Source organism: Opisthocomus hoazin, chromosome 1 (genome assembly GCF_030867145.1).
Source record: "Opisthocomus hoazin isolate bOpiHoa1 chromosome 1, bOpiHoa1.hap1, whole genome shotgun sequence".
Taxonomy (NCBI): domain Eukaryota; kingdom Metazoa; phylum Chordata; class Aves; order Opisthocomiformes; family Opisthocomidae; genus Opisthocomus; species Opisthocomus hoazin.
Genome location: NC_134414.1, coordinates 144814629 through 144833000, shown reverse-complemented (window position 1 = coordinate 144833000; position 18372 = coordinate 144814629). Strand labels below are relative to the sequence as shown.

Sequence of the window (18372 nt, the reverse complement as noted above, 5' to 3'; positions counted from 1 at the left end):
TTTTTTTAATTCATGTATTTTAGTTTGCTTAGCTTTATCTGCCCTGTGGTAGAAACAACCTGCGTAGTGATAAAGGACTTAATAGTTTTCAAGTCGCATTGAAACTGCTTTGTTCCTCTGTACTTGCTGAAGAAATTGCTGAGTTATTGTAGATATTGTTTCACAACTTGGTGCATCACAAGTGACATGCAGGTCGCTTTTACTCCTCATTCTCTGGAAACGAGTGGGATACCCTGCGCCAGCAATGGAGCACCCAGCGTGTGAGGCAGAGCGGCTGGGCGCGCGGAGCGTGGGCGATGCCTTACGAACCCTGTGAACCAAGCAGGCCACTGTGTGCAACTGAGTCACTGTGCAATTGCTTCTTGGAATTTGTCTTAACAGAGTCATTTTTGCCTCCTTGAGTTAAGGAGACATTACTGTCTTCAGACTACTTTCTGTCCTGTCAACGGGACAGGCTTTTTCTTCTGGTCTCAGCCAGGATCTGATCAAGATCATGAATTAATTCCATCCTGGTACAGCTAGTCCTGTGGGTCTGTTCTCCTCTAAAGTGAGGAGAAGTGAAGTTACCGCTTACTCTTGTTCCCACAGGGACTTGGGGACAATCAGAGGAGATTAGTGAAGAAGACTAGAGCAGCTAAATTGGCCAATTAATCACTGTCTCTTGCTCACTCAATTTAGGAATGGATTTTGCATCCCTTGGTAGCGGTGCGGCCTTTTGAGAAACAAACAAAACAGTGAGTGCTCTTCTGGTCACTGAGCAGTTAGGTATAGCGACTAGACAAAAGGATGAGCTGCGCGCCCTGCCCTTCCTCGCGTTTGCTTGACTTCTTTGGAGCGAAAGCAAAAGGCTCACCGTGGCTTGGCATGCCCAGTGTTATCCCAGTTGGATCACGGAGATTTGATGGAGCCTGAGGTTTTCCATGAGTGTTATTTAGTAGTCATCTCTTTCTGCATAGATGCCCTCTGTTGTGATTAAATGCAGATGGGTATCTGTAAGGTAAGTATTAATTAATAGTGCGAGAGTCAGAAGACTCTCCATGCTCCTCCTGAGAGCTGGAGAGGAAATGTGTTTTCTCCCTGGTGAGCCTTCCTCCCTGCCCAAGTGCTGCATCCCCCTGTCCCACCTTAATCAGAGGGAGACTCTATGCTTGTTTGGTGGTCGAGTCCTCTTTGCACCGCGGCGCTGGCCTGCGTGTTTGTGTTGGAGCCATTGTTCAGTCCAGCTGGGCGCAGGGCACGCAGCTGTACAGGGTGGGCTGGCACTGGGCAAGGAGCCGGGGTATGGCTACATCCAAAGCGTGCGATGTACACAGGATGTGCGTGGCTCAAAGTCAGTGTGTAGGCAGCATTAGAAAGGCTTTCTGCTGATATCTGTAAAAGTGAAATTCCTCCCTGGTATGAAATCCTGGACCTATGACTCCCCCACACGCAGCAAAACAATAACAGCCATCTGCTTACCATGTTCTCAGCACATTTCTGGTTTGGGTTTGTTGTTTGGTTGGGATTTTTTCCCTCTTTCTTCCAAGAAAGTTGACATCCTGCTTCCAACCTCCTCCTACTAGGAAATTAACTTAGATGGTAATGAGAATTAAAGGTTCCTCCAGGAATAAACGCAGCTATATTCTGTCCCCTCCCAGCTGTGAAGATGAGAGGGAAGGAATCTATTTTAGACCCGGGTCCCCAGGTGGAGGTGAGCCTGCGCACGGGAGGACGTGCAGCTGATGTGGTCCTGGCAAAAGATGGCTGACAAGGTGGGAATCACAAATCGGGGAACATGTAGCTGTAATTCCAAACTCGTTTTGCTCCCGTCGTTGCTATGTGACAGGCAGTGCCAGCTAGCGAGCTGAATTGCCTGTAAGTTTGTACCTCTGATCCAGCCTGCTTTTAAGCACACGTTACTCAGTGGTTGTGTGAGCTCCAAGGATATTCCCCCTTCTCCCTCTGCCTCCCATTAAGTAACAAGATTACAGCAAATTGTTGGCCTAGATATAGCTTGCTCCGCTCCCTGGGTTGTAGATCAGACTCTGACCTCATTCTGTCTTCGCGCTCTGACGTCTGCATCCTGTGAAATCTGCTGGGCGCTGCGTCCCGATGGCTCTGCTCTCTGCGAGTGTTTCTGTACCGTTCTGTGCCCAGGGAGCTGGTTCGCTGGGCACGAGCAGCGGCGTCAGCTTGGCTCTGGAGCAGCTCACAAGGAACTTGGCTTGCTCCTGTCTACCGGGTCACCGGGACATCTGGGCCGCGCTGGGGTGATCCAGACCTGAAAGCGGGGGGGAGGAAGGAAACCAGGCTTCAGCGTCGTGAGTTTTCCTGGAGCCCGAGGGCTCGCAGCCTGGTGGGGTGTCCCTGGCTGGGCACCGGGCTGCTTGGTGAGCTGCTTGTGAGCCTATCCCCTGCGCTCGTCTGTGCATACACCTTGTGCCTCTTGACCTGCAAGGCCAGGAAATTTGGCCACTCTTTCTAAATCAAGAGCCACCCAATGACTGGATTTGCAAGGAGGACTGTGGAGGCATTTCAGAAAAGGTTTCCAAATGCAGCTTTTTTCAAAGCATTTCAGGAAAGGTTTCCAAATGCAGCTTTTTTCAAAGCAGGAGGAGCCTGAATATTTTGAAATACTCTGTGAATGATGTTTCTTTACCACAACAGCAGAAAAACGGATTTGGGTTAGTAAATCCTTTAGAGCTTGATGCATTAGGGCAGGTTTTTCCCCCCTGTTTTTTTGTTGCGTTGTTTCTTTTCAAATTTTAATTTCAACACTCCTGTGGTGAAAGAAAGCTGAAATGCTGTTGTCCCTAGATACTGAAACAGGAGGTTCTGCTGTCTTATAAATATCCTCTTTCTCCCTTCCAGTGTTTGCATCCGAAACAAAGTCTTTCGTGAATTCAGTTTGTGAAGCGTTTCGGTTTTGAAGTAGCCTAGTTTTAATTCTTGCAGTCAGGTCGGCTGGTTGCGTTACTTGCATATATGCAGGTACTCGTTGCATTCTGGGGAGAAGGAATTAGTCTGTACCTCTACGAGATGCTTCGTATCAATCGGAAAGCACTTTTTAATGAATAACGAGAAGTCTATTTCATTGAACAAAATAAATTGTGAAAAGGAAACCAAAAACCAACATGTATTAGCATGTGAGGACATCAGAGCTATGGTATCCATGTAGCGCATTTTTAACCCTCATACTCCTCAAATAAAGACTTAGCATATATTTGTGCAGCAAGACAGGAGGAATTTTCGTGCTAATCTGTACTGTTGCGGTGGCAGATATTTAGGTAGTGGATAAGCTACTGGATAAGTTTTCACATGCTTTCTGACCTTTCTGATGCTTGGCATTGCCTAGTCATCTCAAGTAGCAACAGAGATGATTTGGCCCTGTAGATAAAGAAGGAGAGATAAAGTTATTTTTAGCAATCTCTTGCTTTCGTTCTGGCATTTTGTTCTGTCCTGCCCATCCTTTTAACAAAGTGGAAGGATGCAGCTTGTTTGTTATGCTTTACCATATCTACCGTGCTGGCCTTAGATACCAGGCAGAGCTGAGGTTTGCCATGCGGCAGCTTTCCCACCAACTCAGGGGCAGCCCTCTGCCTTCTGGAGATCACTCATCAGACACGAATCCTCAGTTTTCAATCCTTGTATTTAACCCCCCCCAGTCCTGGTAGTTAGAAACCTCCTTTGTCTCTTGTAGGAAATTTCTTTTCTTTTTGTTTTTTTTTTTTTTTTTAGTTTTCCTTTCTTACAATTCAGATTCCAGGAACTGAAATTTCTGAGAGAACTTGAAATGCTGTGAGAACTATTGTTACTTCAGATATAATCTGTATAACTGCAGAAAATCAGCATGTGTGTCTTCTGTACATTATGAGTATTTAGTACTGTCCTCTTCAGAAGTTCCAAATGTTTTCAGCTGATCGTTAGTTCCGTGTGTGGGCACTACCTGTGTTTCCATCCCCTTATTTCTTCATCCTGTGTATTTAAGATTATGGAAGATGTTGGTCGCATTACGCGTATGGAGGCTGAACCCCACTGCCTAGTCGGAGGGCCAGCGAAGCGTGGCATTACGAGCTTTGAATGAGGGTTGCCTGGGACCCACTGTTCTCCTCTGCGGCCGTCTCTCCCTCAGCGTGGCACTCCGTGCTGCCACTGAGAAGGGCGTTTTCTCTCCACCACAAATACTCGCTTTCGTGTGGCTCCTCGGTAAGAACTGGATTTCTTCTCATCAGGCTGGCTGCACGTGGGCAGCTCCTCAGTCCACCTTGAACTTTCTGACTTTCTCGTTAGCCAGCATGGGTGTTTTAACATGAACTGTCTTTCCCTGAAAACAAATGAAAACGCTGGTTCTGGGACCACACTGTGTGTGTTGGGGGGAGCGGGGCAGATGCGTGGGAAGGAAGAGAAGTATTAGGTTAGGAAAAATATTTAGGATATATACGTTTTTATTTATGTTCTATATTTAGGTATTAGAAAGGAAGCTTTTTTTTTTTTCTTCTGCAGTTCTCTCAATCTCATAAAGCATCTGTTTCTCGGCCTCTGTCACTCTTGCCTGAACCAAGGTTGTTGGTGGCCCTGGTTCCCCTTCAGGGAGGCTTTGCCCTAATAAAGGGTCCCTTTGAGAGGGCCAAAGGGGCACCTGACATTCAACTTGCAGCTGCTTATCTACTGACAACATATTTGTGGAAATACAGGTCTTCATACCATTAAACTAAGTAAACTGCAATTATCTATGATTTCTCTTTCTGAAAAAGGCATTGTGCAGGAAAATGGAAAGCGGAAGAGAGAAAATACTCTCCAATTCATGAAGCTCTTGTAGTGAACGCTTTCGTGCTAGAGATGCCTCGTGCGTCTCAGTCGCTTGGTCTTGATGAATAATGATTTATTCGAATAAAGCTTCATGAGAACACTTTTTGCATCCTGACATTTTGGCTTTTCATCCCTTCCTGACACTGTTCATCTCTGCATCCACATATGGAGCTGAAGTGGACTCAATGTCTTCAAAGCTCAGGGAGGGTATTGGAGGATGCCTGGATGTTCAGCCACAGATACAGGGGAAAAACTTTTGCTGTTTTTGATGCTTTGAGGTTTCCTGTCTTCCCTGTATCACTTTAGTGCTTGCTTAAAGAGGAAGGTTGTTGATATTTGAAGCCTGTCTTCTTTCCGATATTTAGAGGGCTGAACAGTTCATTTTCAGAAAGAGTGATAAGATCTCCTGGCAGCTGAAAATGAGAATAATTCTGTTCCCTGGTGTATGCCCTCGACTCCCCTAGAGAAGAATTTGGACATAAACAGTTGATCAAAATGAAGCCTGTGATCTGATCCCATGAGCTGAAGATACTTAGTTTCTGTTCCCAGTTTTGCAGTACTGTGCTGGGTAAATGCCTCAGTTCTCCATCTGTGGAATGGAGGTAAATAATTTTATTTTTTTTTTCTCACAAAAGTCTTGTCTGAGTTAACAAGTTTGCATGGTGGTCTGGAAATATGTGCTTTGGAAGTGGTTGCTACTAAGATTTCTCTGATATGTAATAGCAGGGAGAGACTCAAAGCTGTCTTACAGAGACTCAGACTAACTGTGTTTAACTGTGGCTGCTGACACACCAGGCTGGTTCCCAGGCAGAAGAGGAAAAGCAAAGGACAGCATCCAGGCAACGGTGAATTGATGAAAATGTTCTTGTTAGCATTAGGGGATCGGGATTGTGTCTGTAATCAATATAGGTCTGGAGATCTTTTTTTCATAGTCATAAGATCAGATCCGCACAGCTGTTTAGCTTTTAGGAGTGCTTTTTTTTGCCTTTTTTTTTTTTTTTTTTTATTTTGGTAGCTAGAATTATAAATACCTTTCCATCTGGACTTTCCTCATTAGAGTAAAGTGATGTATACTAGTGTCTACTGAAATAACACTCCTGCTCAATCAAAATAGCATTTTTACGCAAGCTGAACATAATAATATGAAAGAAAAATATTTGGGACACAGGAAGAGGGAACTTATATTACTTTTTCAGCAAAAAAAGAAGGGGCTGAAGACATCGTAATGAAATTAATAGAAAGGAAAGCTCTTACTCCTGAGGGAGTGCTGAACAGCTTGTCATAAGAAGAGGAAATACTGCTTTTTTCAAATGTTTGTTTTAGAAGTGTATTTCAGCAACGTGCAAAGTTAGATTACACAAGGAATAAAAATCTGGGGAAAAAGGACCAATGGTGGAAGGGGAAGTGTTCATACAAAAGAAAGCAAATTTCAGAACTTGCTGTTTTGAATAGATGGACCTTTTTGACACATAACTTTTTTTAACCATGGAAATGCTATTTAATTTTGTCGAAGCCTGTGTTTGAAAGGCAGATTAGTCAAAATGCCGTATTTTCAATGGGAGAGTCTTCTGCCAAAGAATATTTCAGCAGGTTTCGTGTGACTCAGTTTAACTGAACCAAAACCGGGGTCCTAAAACAGAGGAGACGGGGCATCAGCACATCTCTCAAGCCTGCTTCTTAGAGGTCACTGCTTCCAGAACGGGCTCTTCTCCCCTCTGCCCTGCTCTGCCTGTTTCCATCTTGCTCTAAAACACCATTTGGTAAATCCATTTCCACCGTGACACCCCTAAATAGTGTATGTTCTGTGCATCATTCACACTGTGATAGAGACTGCACCTTTTGTGGGCTCTGGTTTTGCTGTTAGCAGTACTGTGACGCTATGGAAATATGGCTTGGGTGACCATGTGGAATTAAATGTTGGCAGACAATGCTGCAAGGGAATGTATTTTATGATATCCCTCTAAGACAGCGTGCGTGGTTTTATTACTTTAAAAATAAAATCTCAGAAGCAAAGCTTTTAAAGAGTCGTACTGGTTTGAAAGACAGGATTTCAAATCATGGAAAAAACCTGCAGCCATTGTGAAAAATCTGTTTTTACTTTGACTTCTAGAAATCTCCACTGAAATTACTCCTCTTAGAGGGGAGGAAGGTGACTGCCGATTTCCCCCCTGTACAGCACAAGCCCGGCATTCATCTCCCTGGCTTTTGCCTGTTTGTATTCAGCATCTCTGCAATCCAGATGGGGAAAAGCACATGTGACAGCATCTGTGTGTGTGATTCGGAGCAGCAGATGGGTGCGAATGACAAACTGTTGCCTGTGTAGGCACCTACCTAGAGATTACTCAGAGTCCCGCCTCTGCGTGTTGGTGTTCGGTTCCTCTGCACCGCTGTCGAAGGGGGCACTGTCAGGGCTGCCGTGTCTGAAGCTTTACCTGACTTGGCAGGGATCCTGTGCAGGCACCCACATTTCAGTACCTCTCAGTACTGATGTCCATTTGTGATGTGCCTTCCATCTGAGGAAGCACTGACCTTGTTAAAAATCAGGTAAGGAGAAAAGCAAGGTGGGACTGATTTTATATTCAAACTCCCTAATAAAGAGAGATCCCTTTTCGGTGTCGCTTTGTTCCCCAAGTGGGCCTGTCACCCTGCATTTCTTGCCCTATTTGAGTTGCCTTTCCCATTTCTGCTCTTGCTCTGAATGTGTTCTGCGTAAAGAGGAAAGCGATGGAAAGTGAAGTGCACTGAGAGAGGAGAGGTCAGTGTTTCTGTTGCAGTCCTATACCTATAGCTTTTGATATTCTCACTGCACGGGCACGCTGTTATCAGCTGGTATGGAATTTCACGCGTTGTCTGACAGCATGACTGTGGCAACAATGGTGCTGTTTCCAGTGGCGGTGAAATTTTTGGCCCGATTGTATGCATTTCAGCTGGACTGTCACTTAAAACTGTAGGAGAGGAAAGTCTAAAATGCGTGTGTAACTTGTTTCCTTGAACTAGTTCCGTTCAAGTCAGCAGGGTCACCAATGTGGAGGCTGTGCTTGTGCATGTACTTCCTAGGTTAGGAATTAAGTTAACGCAAGGCTTGATGTCTGACTCCTGGCAGTGATTTCAAATCCACAAATTGTGTCATTTCTTTACGTGTTAGTCCTGCCAGCTCTCCGTAAGGCCTGACTGGGGTACCAAAGAGGAAGCCTCACTCTGCCAGCTCTTTGAGCTCTACTCATGTCATAGAGCCAGCAAAGCGCCAAAGTTTGGTGCCTGTGGTCCCATAAATTCAAGGTAGGTAATCAAACCCTGCTATCTGGCTGAAACACGTATTCTGTGGCCAGGAATGCGTGTAAATGTCAGTGTGAAATTATCATGGTGAATTTTCTGTGACAGTTGTTTTCTCTTTATTTTAAACCGTGTGGTTACAAGGATGAGTAGAAAAGATCCCTGGTTTGCTGCTGGATAGACATCTGAGCCCCTGTGAGCGCCCTGCCGAGGACAGTTGGAGGAGACGCGGGAATTGGGCTGCTTGGGGAACGGGTGGGTGAAATGTGTCGTGCTGGAAGAAGATCACTGAACTGATTGAATTAGTTCTGTTTCAGAGGATTCATTTCTGCTCGGGTCACTGCTATGTTCATCTATTTGCTTTTTTCCCTCCTCTTAGCAATAGACAAATGCAGGGTGGTAATTAATTTGGCAGGTTGATTGAGATTGGGTGGCAGAGATGGGAGCTTTCCTGGATGAGTGGTGAAGCGTTGCTGGTTGAGCTTAAAGTGAATAGTCTGAAATAGAAAGTAGTTAGTATAAAATCCCCCCCCAGGGGGTGTTTAAACTGAATGTACTTTCAGTTTTGACATTGAGGTTTTTTAGTAAACTACCAGGCTCTACAGTGTAATTTTCGGACGTTTGCTAGCTGGGATCTAGCTGTTGAAATGTCAGTGCTATTCTTCTGCATTATGAAACCTCAGAACTGGGAAAATGGATTGTTAATGAAAGAAGTAGCTTGTTTGTGTGGGTGTCAGCCTGGAACGAGCTTTGGCGGAGCGATGCTCTTTTCTTTTCCAGGCCAACCCTGGAAGCCAAGGCTTCACCTGAGCAGACGCTGCCGCTGCTCTCACGGTGGGAGCAGGCGCCGTGGGTCACTCTGCTCTGTGCGCTAGCTTGAGGGAGGCCAACTTCTCAGTATCTTGAAATTTTCATTGCTAAATCTCAGCTATCCCTCAGCATGCTACCATTAAAGTTAATGCGTTTCAGGAAAATGAGCTGCTGAAACTGTAAGAAATTATGTTGCTGGCTTTCTGCCTCACTGTATTTTAGCCTCACCAGGGGCCGATTCCTATAATCGCTGTGTTTTGTGTTTCACACCAGGTGGACATTAAGTTACCATATTAAAAAAAGCAAAGTTTATTTTTTCCTTTTCAATAAGTGCATATGGTAGCACAAGAGATCTGATTTGTTCAGACTAATGGATTCTGTTGCTTATGGAATATCCAGTTTTCAGGGGCAATGGCACTGCAGCCTTTATTTGACTTCTCTGACCAAGCAGTTGACATTTGGAGGTTCGCTTTCTCACTCTCTACCCCCTTCCTTTTTCTGAGTGACCCGTTGCCCTGGTGAAAGGTTTTGAGTTGACAGCCATGACGAAATGCCATCCTGCGCGCGTGAGTGAAGTACAACGGGGATACAAGCAAGTCGCGTTTGTCCCTACCCCTGCCGCTGTGGCTGGGTTCACTTGGAGAGGAACCACTTCTGAAGGTTAAATATCTGGTGAAACATCCATACTTACTCAGTCCTAAGGGTTTTTTTCTGCTGAGACTGCCAGTAAGGACGTCAACTTGACAAAGTTTGGGGTTTTGGTTTTGTTTTCTTTTTTCCTGTGAGGTAAAAACTTATTCACTGGGAATTGAATTGGGAAATGCCTATTTTTATGCAGACTACCAGAGAGTGGTAGATTAATGTATTTACTAAACTAATTGAATTAAGTTGCCTTCCAGATGACCTTGCTAGTAGTGTGGGTGATTCACCTAAAATCAGAGCTTGAATGAAAAGATCCCTCAAAAGTTTTCCTGCTCTTTTCAGTGGGTTTTGAATTGCTGTGTGAAAAGCCATCCCCTCTATATTCCAGGAGCTATCTTCTCTGGAAGCAGAGACCCCCCTGTGCACTGATAACCAGCTGAAAAGAGAATGTGTCATCGTTGAGGCTTATGTTGAGTAGCAGCAGAAAGTGCAAATATGGTATATGAAACTAGAATCTCTGAAAAGATGGAGTGTGAGAGAAAAATTATGCACTAAAGAGAGAAAGGTATTGGTGAGCAGATTTTTTTTTTTTCAGAAGTCTTTAGACTTCTTTAAAAAATAAAAAATAGGCTTTAGATACTTAAACATGCTTTCAGACTATGCTGACTCTGTCTAGCTAGTTTATCAAGCCTGTGCCAGGCTTGGTATTGTGACTGGGGTTCTTAATGCATAGTTAATGATTCTCAATGGAAAAAAAGTAAATAAGCTTTCTGGCTTTTTCTAGGAACTTAATTACACTAGAATGGGCTTGACTGCGTAGCTTTGAAATCCAGGGACTTAATGTGTCTACTCTGAATAGAAAGCAAGGTTTAAACAGTAATTTTCTTCTTTTTAACAATCTGGTTTTGTTCTTTTGTCAGCTTGCTGTTCCATTTATGAGTCAATATTGCTGTTTTGCCCTGGCGTTCCCATACCAAGGAATCTTCTTCTGTAGGCTCCTGTCTGTAAATTATGGCCATGACTGAGGTGGGAGGATATTGGAGTATCTGTGCCCACATTTTTGAACTCACCAGTATGGATTTTTTTTTCTAGGGCTTTGGTTTTCGTGATTATGCTCAGAATGGGAAAGTGAGTAAATGGAAAATTTGGTGAACACTTTTGCTTGTTGAATACTAGTCCACCAGATCGGTTTAAGGGGATAAGAAATCTATTTATGATCAGTTTAATTGTTTTATTAATTTGTTCTGGAAATCTTTTAAATATCCAGCTTAAGATAAGACTATTAATTTAGGAAGCCTTTGCTAAAAGAAATGTGCTCCACATCTGCAAGTAGCTCTTTGTGTGGCATCCATCCTTGGGGATCACTGAAGAAGAAGAATTGATTTTCTTCAAAAACAGACAAACAAACAAACAAAACCAGAAACAAAAAATTTAGTTCTTTTCTTTGTTTTACTGCAGCTCTGCCTCCAAAATTCATTGTTTAAAATCCTGTTTGATGTGTGAAAAATTAATAAGGACCTGAGAAATTCGATGGTAGGACTGAAAATATCAGAAACCTGTAGGAATTTGTTTTACTACTGTCATCTGTTTAAGTAGTTGTGACAAAAATTTATATAAATCCAGATGCACGGTGTGGAGGTGGATATTCCCCTGCCTTTTCTTTCTCCCACCTACGTTTTTTTTATTTCACAGTAACTTCACACTATCTAAAGTTAAGCCTACTCATTTCAAGAAGTGGCATGGAGCAAGGGGCTCAACAGTTGTCCATGAACCCACCGTGCCAGTTTGCCTTGTCATACGTCTTCGTGCCTCCTGCCCCTGTGCGAGGGAGTCAGGATCCCTGAAGAAGTCAGAAGCAGTTTATTGTCTGGAGATATTCTAAAAGGTCACATGCTGCCATGAGAAAAGTCCTCAAAAATGTAGTCTCTCTCGCCGTCTCGCCCAGTGCCAGATATGATCTCATTCCTTTTATTCCTTTTGAGCCAAGTCCCTGGTTAAGCGCTCAGGACGGTTTCTTCACTGTGCCTGCGGGACAGTCACTGCGGGTGCCTTTCAGCTTGTCCTCCCGTGCTGTAGCACCTATTGCACTCCCCTCAGCCTTGCCTCCCCAGGTGCCCTATCTACTCCATTGCCTTCTGCCATGGCAGCTCAGTGTTCACTGTCTCAGCAGGGTATCTGCCTGATGGATGTTTTCCCCCTGGTTTATATAGCCTCTAGCGGTGCTGTGGTTCGTTGCTTGACCTGCCAGCCAGGTTGTGAGAGGGCTGTAGGAGTGGAGGAGGCAGCTCCCTCTGGGGCATCCAGCTTCACCAGGATACCAGCTTCAGAGGGCATAAGTCCATCCCCACACGGGGCTCACCCTGCAGGGAAGCTGTTCGCTGCAGCTCCTCTCCAGACCCACCATTCCACTTCGCTGCCCCTGCCTCCAGTTCAAAGCAGTGCCAAGTTTCAGAGCATTTCTGCCTGTGCCCCCGTTTAAACATCTCTCCGCTTCCAGCTGTGTTCCAGCCGCCCACAAACCTTTGAAACAACTTATTTGATTAGGAAGCAGCTGAAAGGCTCTTACACATGCGCCCCCACCCCCAATTTATTCATGTAGTTAGTTTATCGCGGGCGAGGTTTTTCGTTTCATTTTTTTAACCAGTCTCAGAGCTAGGGCTGACCTTGCTGGTTCGCAGGGCTCCAGCGCGCTGGGAGCGTTTGGGTGGAGAGTTTCCTCCCTGCGAACTGTCGAGCCAGAGGCCGCGGTGGGGTGAGCGTGCAGCTCAGATCTGGCTCACCAGCGCAGCTCTGACATCTCGTGCTTTAAGCTGACCCTGGGAGTTGGCGAGGGGTTGTGGAAAAGGGATTGTTTTTCCAAACGCTGGAGCGCTTCGCTAACTGTGTCACAGCCTGCACGTGCCTGTGTAGGATCACGATCACCATGCAGCAAGGAAGACAGCTCTGACGCTTTGGGTGCCCGCAGGGCCAGCTGTCGCTGTGCCGTTTGATGGAGAAGGTGGTCAGTGGAGCCGTGCTGTTGCTCCCCGGTTACGTTATCGGGATCTGCCAGTGCTGGATCAGCAGCTACAGCCAACTTAGCTTCTCTTGCTGATGGTGTCCACACCAAAATTCTACTCCCTAAGTCAAGCGAGTCAGTAAATCACCTCGTTTATCTTGATTACCATGAAAGTGCAGGGAACAGTCTATCAAATAAAAGGAGTCCTACTCAAAATAGCATGTGCAAAAGCCACCGTTAGTTTCTGGATGACCTGACTCCTGCATATTTATAAAAATAAATGTTTCTTCTGATATGTAATCAAGGAAATAATTTGTGCTCTTTTGTTACTGAAAAAGAAATTTATCGGGAACATTTTGTGCCTACATGCCGGTAACAAGCAGTTTCTTTTTACCAGTGGAAATATGATCCTGACTGAAGCATAGCTAATATCCATTCAGTCAGAGAATATGTATCATACTGTGCCCCATTCAGTGCAAGCTGTAAGGAGGCAGTGTCAAAGAGCTCAACAGTGAGACACTGTTCCACATCCTCAACATGCCCATTCAACAAAAATCTCTTCCAAAGAGGGAAGATGTTACCCTCATGTTCAAATACAGGCTCTGCTATTTGGTGAAGGTTGAAACCAGGTGCCAGCCAGTGGAATGATGAGATGCTCCTAGCTAGCTCTACTGGACACTGATTCCCAAATATAAGCAACTCAAAACTGCTGGCTACCATCCAGCCAAAGCTCAGAATCTCATTGGTAATTAATTTTTGCTGGTAATCCTTGCAGGAGCAGCAAAAGGGCATTTTTACAGGTTCTCAACTGTTTGGGGGAGCTCAGGGTATCCTATTCCTGTATCGCAGCCTGTTCAACAGAGAATACTGGATGTGAAGTGTTTGGCTCCCAGTCACAGATGGGGCAGAGGAGCAATTTATCTAGCATTCTTGTTCTTTGCTTTGTCCTCACCTTTCGTTTCTTCACTGAGGGAGAGCAGGGCTCTCTTATGCTCAATGTAATGGAAATGCAGTGTCCAGCCACAGTCTGAGATCTCTGAAGTCCAAGGGAATAAGCCAGTGAATAAGGCCAAGGTCCTGACACTACATTTGGACTATGTGAACCTGCTTCGGTCCGTTTGAATGTTATTTACTAGCTTTGATGAGTTATGGCTGATTTATCTCACCTTTGTCATCACCATCTAATTATTTTTACAGCTGTAAAAGTGTTATGTATGTGTAAATATATATCTAAATAAAATTCCAGAGTAGTAGACTGTACTCTGAATAGAAGTAGAATAGGCTCTGAATTGATTTAAAGTCTTTTATGAAACACTAAGTATAACTGATTCATTGGTCCTCTGAAGTACTTACCATGAAAAAATCTGCTCATTCCCACTAATAAAACTGTGGGAATAACTGAGTGTTATATTTGCTTAAATAAAAAACCCCTGTGGTTTTAAAATGCTGTTATATTCTGCTACTGAGGACTCCCTCCCCTTCCTAAGAATATATATGGGACTGCTCATATCCTAAATGTTGGGGGCTTTTCCTACTTGTACCCAATTGTGGAGGTCCTTATAATAAGATTATGTGTTTTCTCTTTTTGCGAGTTGATTTTTGGATTCATTTTGGGGATTTTTCAGCTGTGGCATAGTTAGCAGTATTGCTGGTTCAAGGGTGCCAAAATCAAAACCTAGTCTAGAAAAGATAATTTAAGGGAAAAACAAGACCTAGAAGTGGCTGAAAAGGGTTTGAATGGTCATTCTTTACTTTTTGTCTTTTTATTTATTTAGATCTTTCATGGTACGTGTGGGCACATTTTCCTGCAGTTCTCTAATACTAAGAAGGCTTAGAATTATGGTTTATGAATTTTAATGACAGTTGAGATTATTATGTAATCATGTGTTGAGGCTTTGATTCGATCACTGAACAGGAGAATTGCATTTAGAGAGGTGAGAGCTGGAGATGCTAATTTTGAAATGTCTTTGTTCTACTTCGGCATGGATATCTCGGATATCTAATGCAGAGAATCCCTTATACCATTCCTTACTCCTTTGCAGGTACCATTGCATTAGCAAGCATCTGGTTCACATTTAAAATTTGGTTTTACAACCATGAGACCTAGACACTTCGTAGTGAAACCCCGAGTTCTGGAGCATAGGCTCCCACCCCAACTACTCAGAGCGAACTAGCCCTGTTTCACTATGCTTTTTCTCTCTGTGACTGTGATTTTGGTATTAGGGTCTTCTCTATTCCTGCCTCCTCTTCCATTCACAGTCCTCACACTTGGCTGGGCTGGGGGAGGCTGTGTTCCCTGGAGATCTGTTAGTCAGTCAGTAGGGTAGAGCGAGCCAGTTGGCTTTAGCGAAGGCCATGTTTTTGTGCGTTCTCGAACACGCACGTTTTCTATGTTTCTGAGTGTTTGTGGTTGGTTTGTGGTTTGTTTTTTATTTTTTTTAATACTGTTTTCTTCATCTTTTGATTTCTATAAAGGTTGTGGAAATTGTGATTTCCAAGTAACCTGATAAGTCAGGCGTACTTGCTTTCCTCCTTTTCTGCATATTGTACTTGAGCACTTACTGTATTTCCATTCATAGAAAACCTTTCCAAGGTTCAGAAGTAATCTAGCACAGCGTGGCTGGTTGAGGTAAGGAGTGTCATACCTAGGCAACCGTCCCTCTGTAGGATGTTGACTGCCAGGGATTTTGTTACAACTGCAATATCTGTTTGTTTGTTTTGTTTTCTGTTTTAAAGCTTGAGGCCCTTGTGTAAGTGTGATATGCTTCTTATTTCATTTTTTCCTCCTTCACACTCCTTTGTTACTATGGACCATTGCACGTGTGCCAAGAACATTCTAGCATGAGATGAAAAATGTTTCCTAGATTGTGAGGAAGAAAAAAAATTTAAGACCAAGGAAGTTTTGGTGGGTTATAAAAATGGGAGGAAAAGTTTGGCTACAGAGGGTCATGTATTTTACTATACTGCTTGAAAACTGCCTAGTATTGGCAAGGTCTCTTAGCATCCTGGAACTCTTCCTTTCCGTCCTTGTGCTCACTGTTTTACCAGGTGGTAACCACAGGGCTAACTCAGTAGAGCATCCTGGCGTAATACATGGCATACAAAGAGAGAACGATGGTGCTGAAATTCTTTTACAATAGGGGCAAAGGATCCATCAGCGAAAATACAAACACATCTGATTCCACAAAGGCATGTTTGTAGAGAAATTAAATGAAATGTGGGTTGTGTAATTTGCTATGAGGAGGTAGGAGTCTGCTAATAAAGTGATGCCAGAATAAGCAAGGTGTCACTCCATTGGTTCCAGTATGTTCATCACTGCTTCACTGGTGAATTTGGCCTCTCTTCAGTAAGTGATTTTGATAGTTAGATGCTGAGACATGGGGCAAGGATGGGTTGTTAGAGCCTTTGGACTTATTTCTCACTGTAACATTAGCTGCTGCTGCAACATCCAACCTGTGGAGGATTGCCCACGCCTGGTAGAGGAGCAGGGCCAGAGATGGGGGACCTGGGCCAAAAGGTACCTGCAAGCCGCGGAGGAGGAGGAGCAGTGGAGCAGAGCAGGGGCTGGCTGCAGGCCTGGGGAAGCACAGGAAAACACTCCATGGGCTGGAAAACTGTGGAGGTGTGAAACACCAGACAGTATCAGGGAATAGGGTAGGCAAACTGTGCCTGAAGAAGAATGAAAGTTTACAAGGACTTGATTTGAGCTTGAGGGTTGGTGGTGATTAAAGTTAACCACCCCTGGCGCACATCAGTCTGATTTCCTGTGGCTGGCTGGGCTCGGGGGATCCCTACATTCGGTGTACCTCCTCTAATGGGAACCAGAGTTCCAAGCTTGACTCTTAACTGCATTGCTTATTTTTGGCAGCAAAAGTGAAGCAACCCTGCTCTTTTCAGTAAACTATGGATTCAGTGAGGGTAGGAGGGTGAAAAACCTGGCAGTGGGATCTCATATTAGACTTGGTTTTGAGGGTGTAGTATGCCCTGGTAAATGTCTGTAGAGCCTGGAGAACAACAGTAACCATGGCCAGGCCTGTAACATTGATCCTTTTTTCTTAACTGTGAAATAAAAGGCATATTTTTTGTGCTAATTTCACTGGTAGGTACTTGCAGGTAAAGATAGCCCTTATCATGCTGGGAATTGCAGGTGGTCAGACTCATGCTAAATTAATTTTTCTTTAGCCGAGTAAATTAAGAAAGCGGACACCACTTCCCCACAAGGCATAGGGGCTGAGAAGTTAAAACTGAAGAGGTTTTCTTGGTCCGGAGTGGTAGAAGCCAGGGAGGAAGGGCAGGTATGAGGGTTTTGGCAGAGGTTCTGTGAAGTACATAACCTTTGGTAGATGCGTCTCTTGGTAGCTTTTGCATGCCAGTTATTTACTGAGAAGCCAGCTTTCATAAACATCAAAGCTTGGCTTCATACAGTCGTGAGCAAACATAACAGTGTGAACAAAGAAACAGGGAAACCTGGAGCAGCCAGTGTTTCCAGTAACAGTATATGGAAAAAGAAAGTAATTGCAGTAAAACGAGGGGGTCAGTTGTGAGGCTGTATCAGGTGAAACAAATGGTGTGACTTTTCTGATCTTTAATGCCTGTATGCCTGTGCAGCTTGTCTCCAGTTATGGGGGTAGGCAATCGTAAGTAATAACTTAAAGAAATGACGGGGCCCTTGGAGAAGGAAAGGAGAAGTAGAAACAGTTGGTGGAGAAGATAAAGATTTCATATAAGATGTATGTGGCTTTCCTAATTTCTCAAAGTAGTTTTAATTAGTCTCTTGTCCTGGGACGAGTGTTTCAAAAGCATGCTCTGCAATAAGCACAGGTTGTAAATCTTGTTGCCTACCTCTGACCTGGGAGAAGAGGCATTTCCTTTGGGAAAGAAAGTTGGGACAAAAAAGAGCAAGAAAACGTTCATGACTGTAAGTCATTACATGTCACGTTAACCCTCTTATCTTTCATTCACATATTTTTACATTTGCATTAAGCTATGCTCGTATGATTAAGAAAAAGCATTACCCAGAAGAGATCCCTGAGTATCTGTAAAAATTAAAAAAAAGCCAGCTCCCCGGCCGGAATACACGTCGGCCGAGCGCTCGGAGGCAGCATTAGCAGCGGTAGCTGCCTGGTGTGCTGCGCAGCTCGGGCTCCACCGGACCTGTGCCTGGGCACTCTCTGGTGCTTTCCAGGGTTGTTTGGGCAGGTGTGAGGAGAGCTTTATTGTCAACAGTTCACGTTTGCATGTAATCTTCGGATACATACAGCAGTGATAAAGCCTACTGGGTATGCTTTCTCCTCTCTTTTTGTCCCCCGCCATGACATACATGGAAAGAGCTGCTGTGTGCAAATTGTATGTTGCTTAAAGAAAGAGAGCGTGTGCTGGTGTTAGCATACAGTTATGAAATAAAGTAGAAAAAAGATGGGAGAAGACCCATTATTTTTTTGTGGAGTCTGACTGTACCATCCAATGTTTGATTACTTGTCTCAACACAATCCCTGTAGGGTTGCACAGAAGATTTGAGAGCTGAATGTGAGCTATAATTAATGCTTCCTTTCTCTGTAACTTGAGGAGCTCTATACCATCAAAAAGCCTAATTTCCTGAAGAACCCGTCATCTCTAAACTCTGTCTCTCTTTACTTTCCTCTGCAATGTAATGACCTCAGCCTGTTTTCATTTAGAGGATGTAGGTCTACTTTTTTATTACATCGAGGATAATACAGCAGTGAGAGAGAATTAAAGCTCTCGCTAGGTTTTGTGCCTGTTATAAAATGTGCGTTGCTGTTTAGTCAAATGTCCCCTGGTTTTGGTAATCTCCTTGTTGATAGATCAGCTGTCCTTTTGTCAGATCAGTATTAAACATTTGG

The 18372-nt window shown here is 44.1% G+C and overlaps 1 protein-coding gene across 1 annotated transcript in view; it reads left to right on the top strand.

Moving 5' to 3' along the window:
* PDE3A (phosphodiesterase 3A) overlaps positions 1-18372 on the top strand; it is a 270081-nt gene that overhangs the window by 147081 nt on the left and 104628 nt on the right. The gene's annotated exons all lie outside the window — the stretch shown is intronic.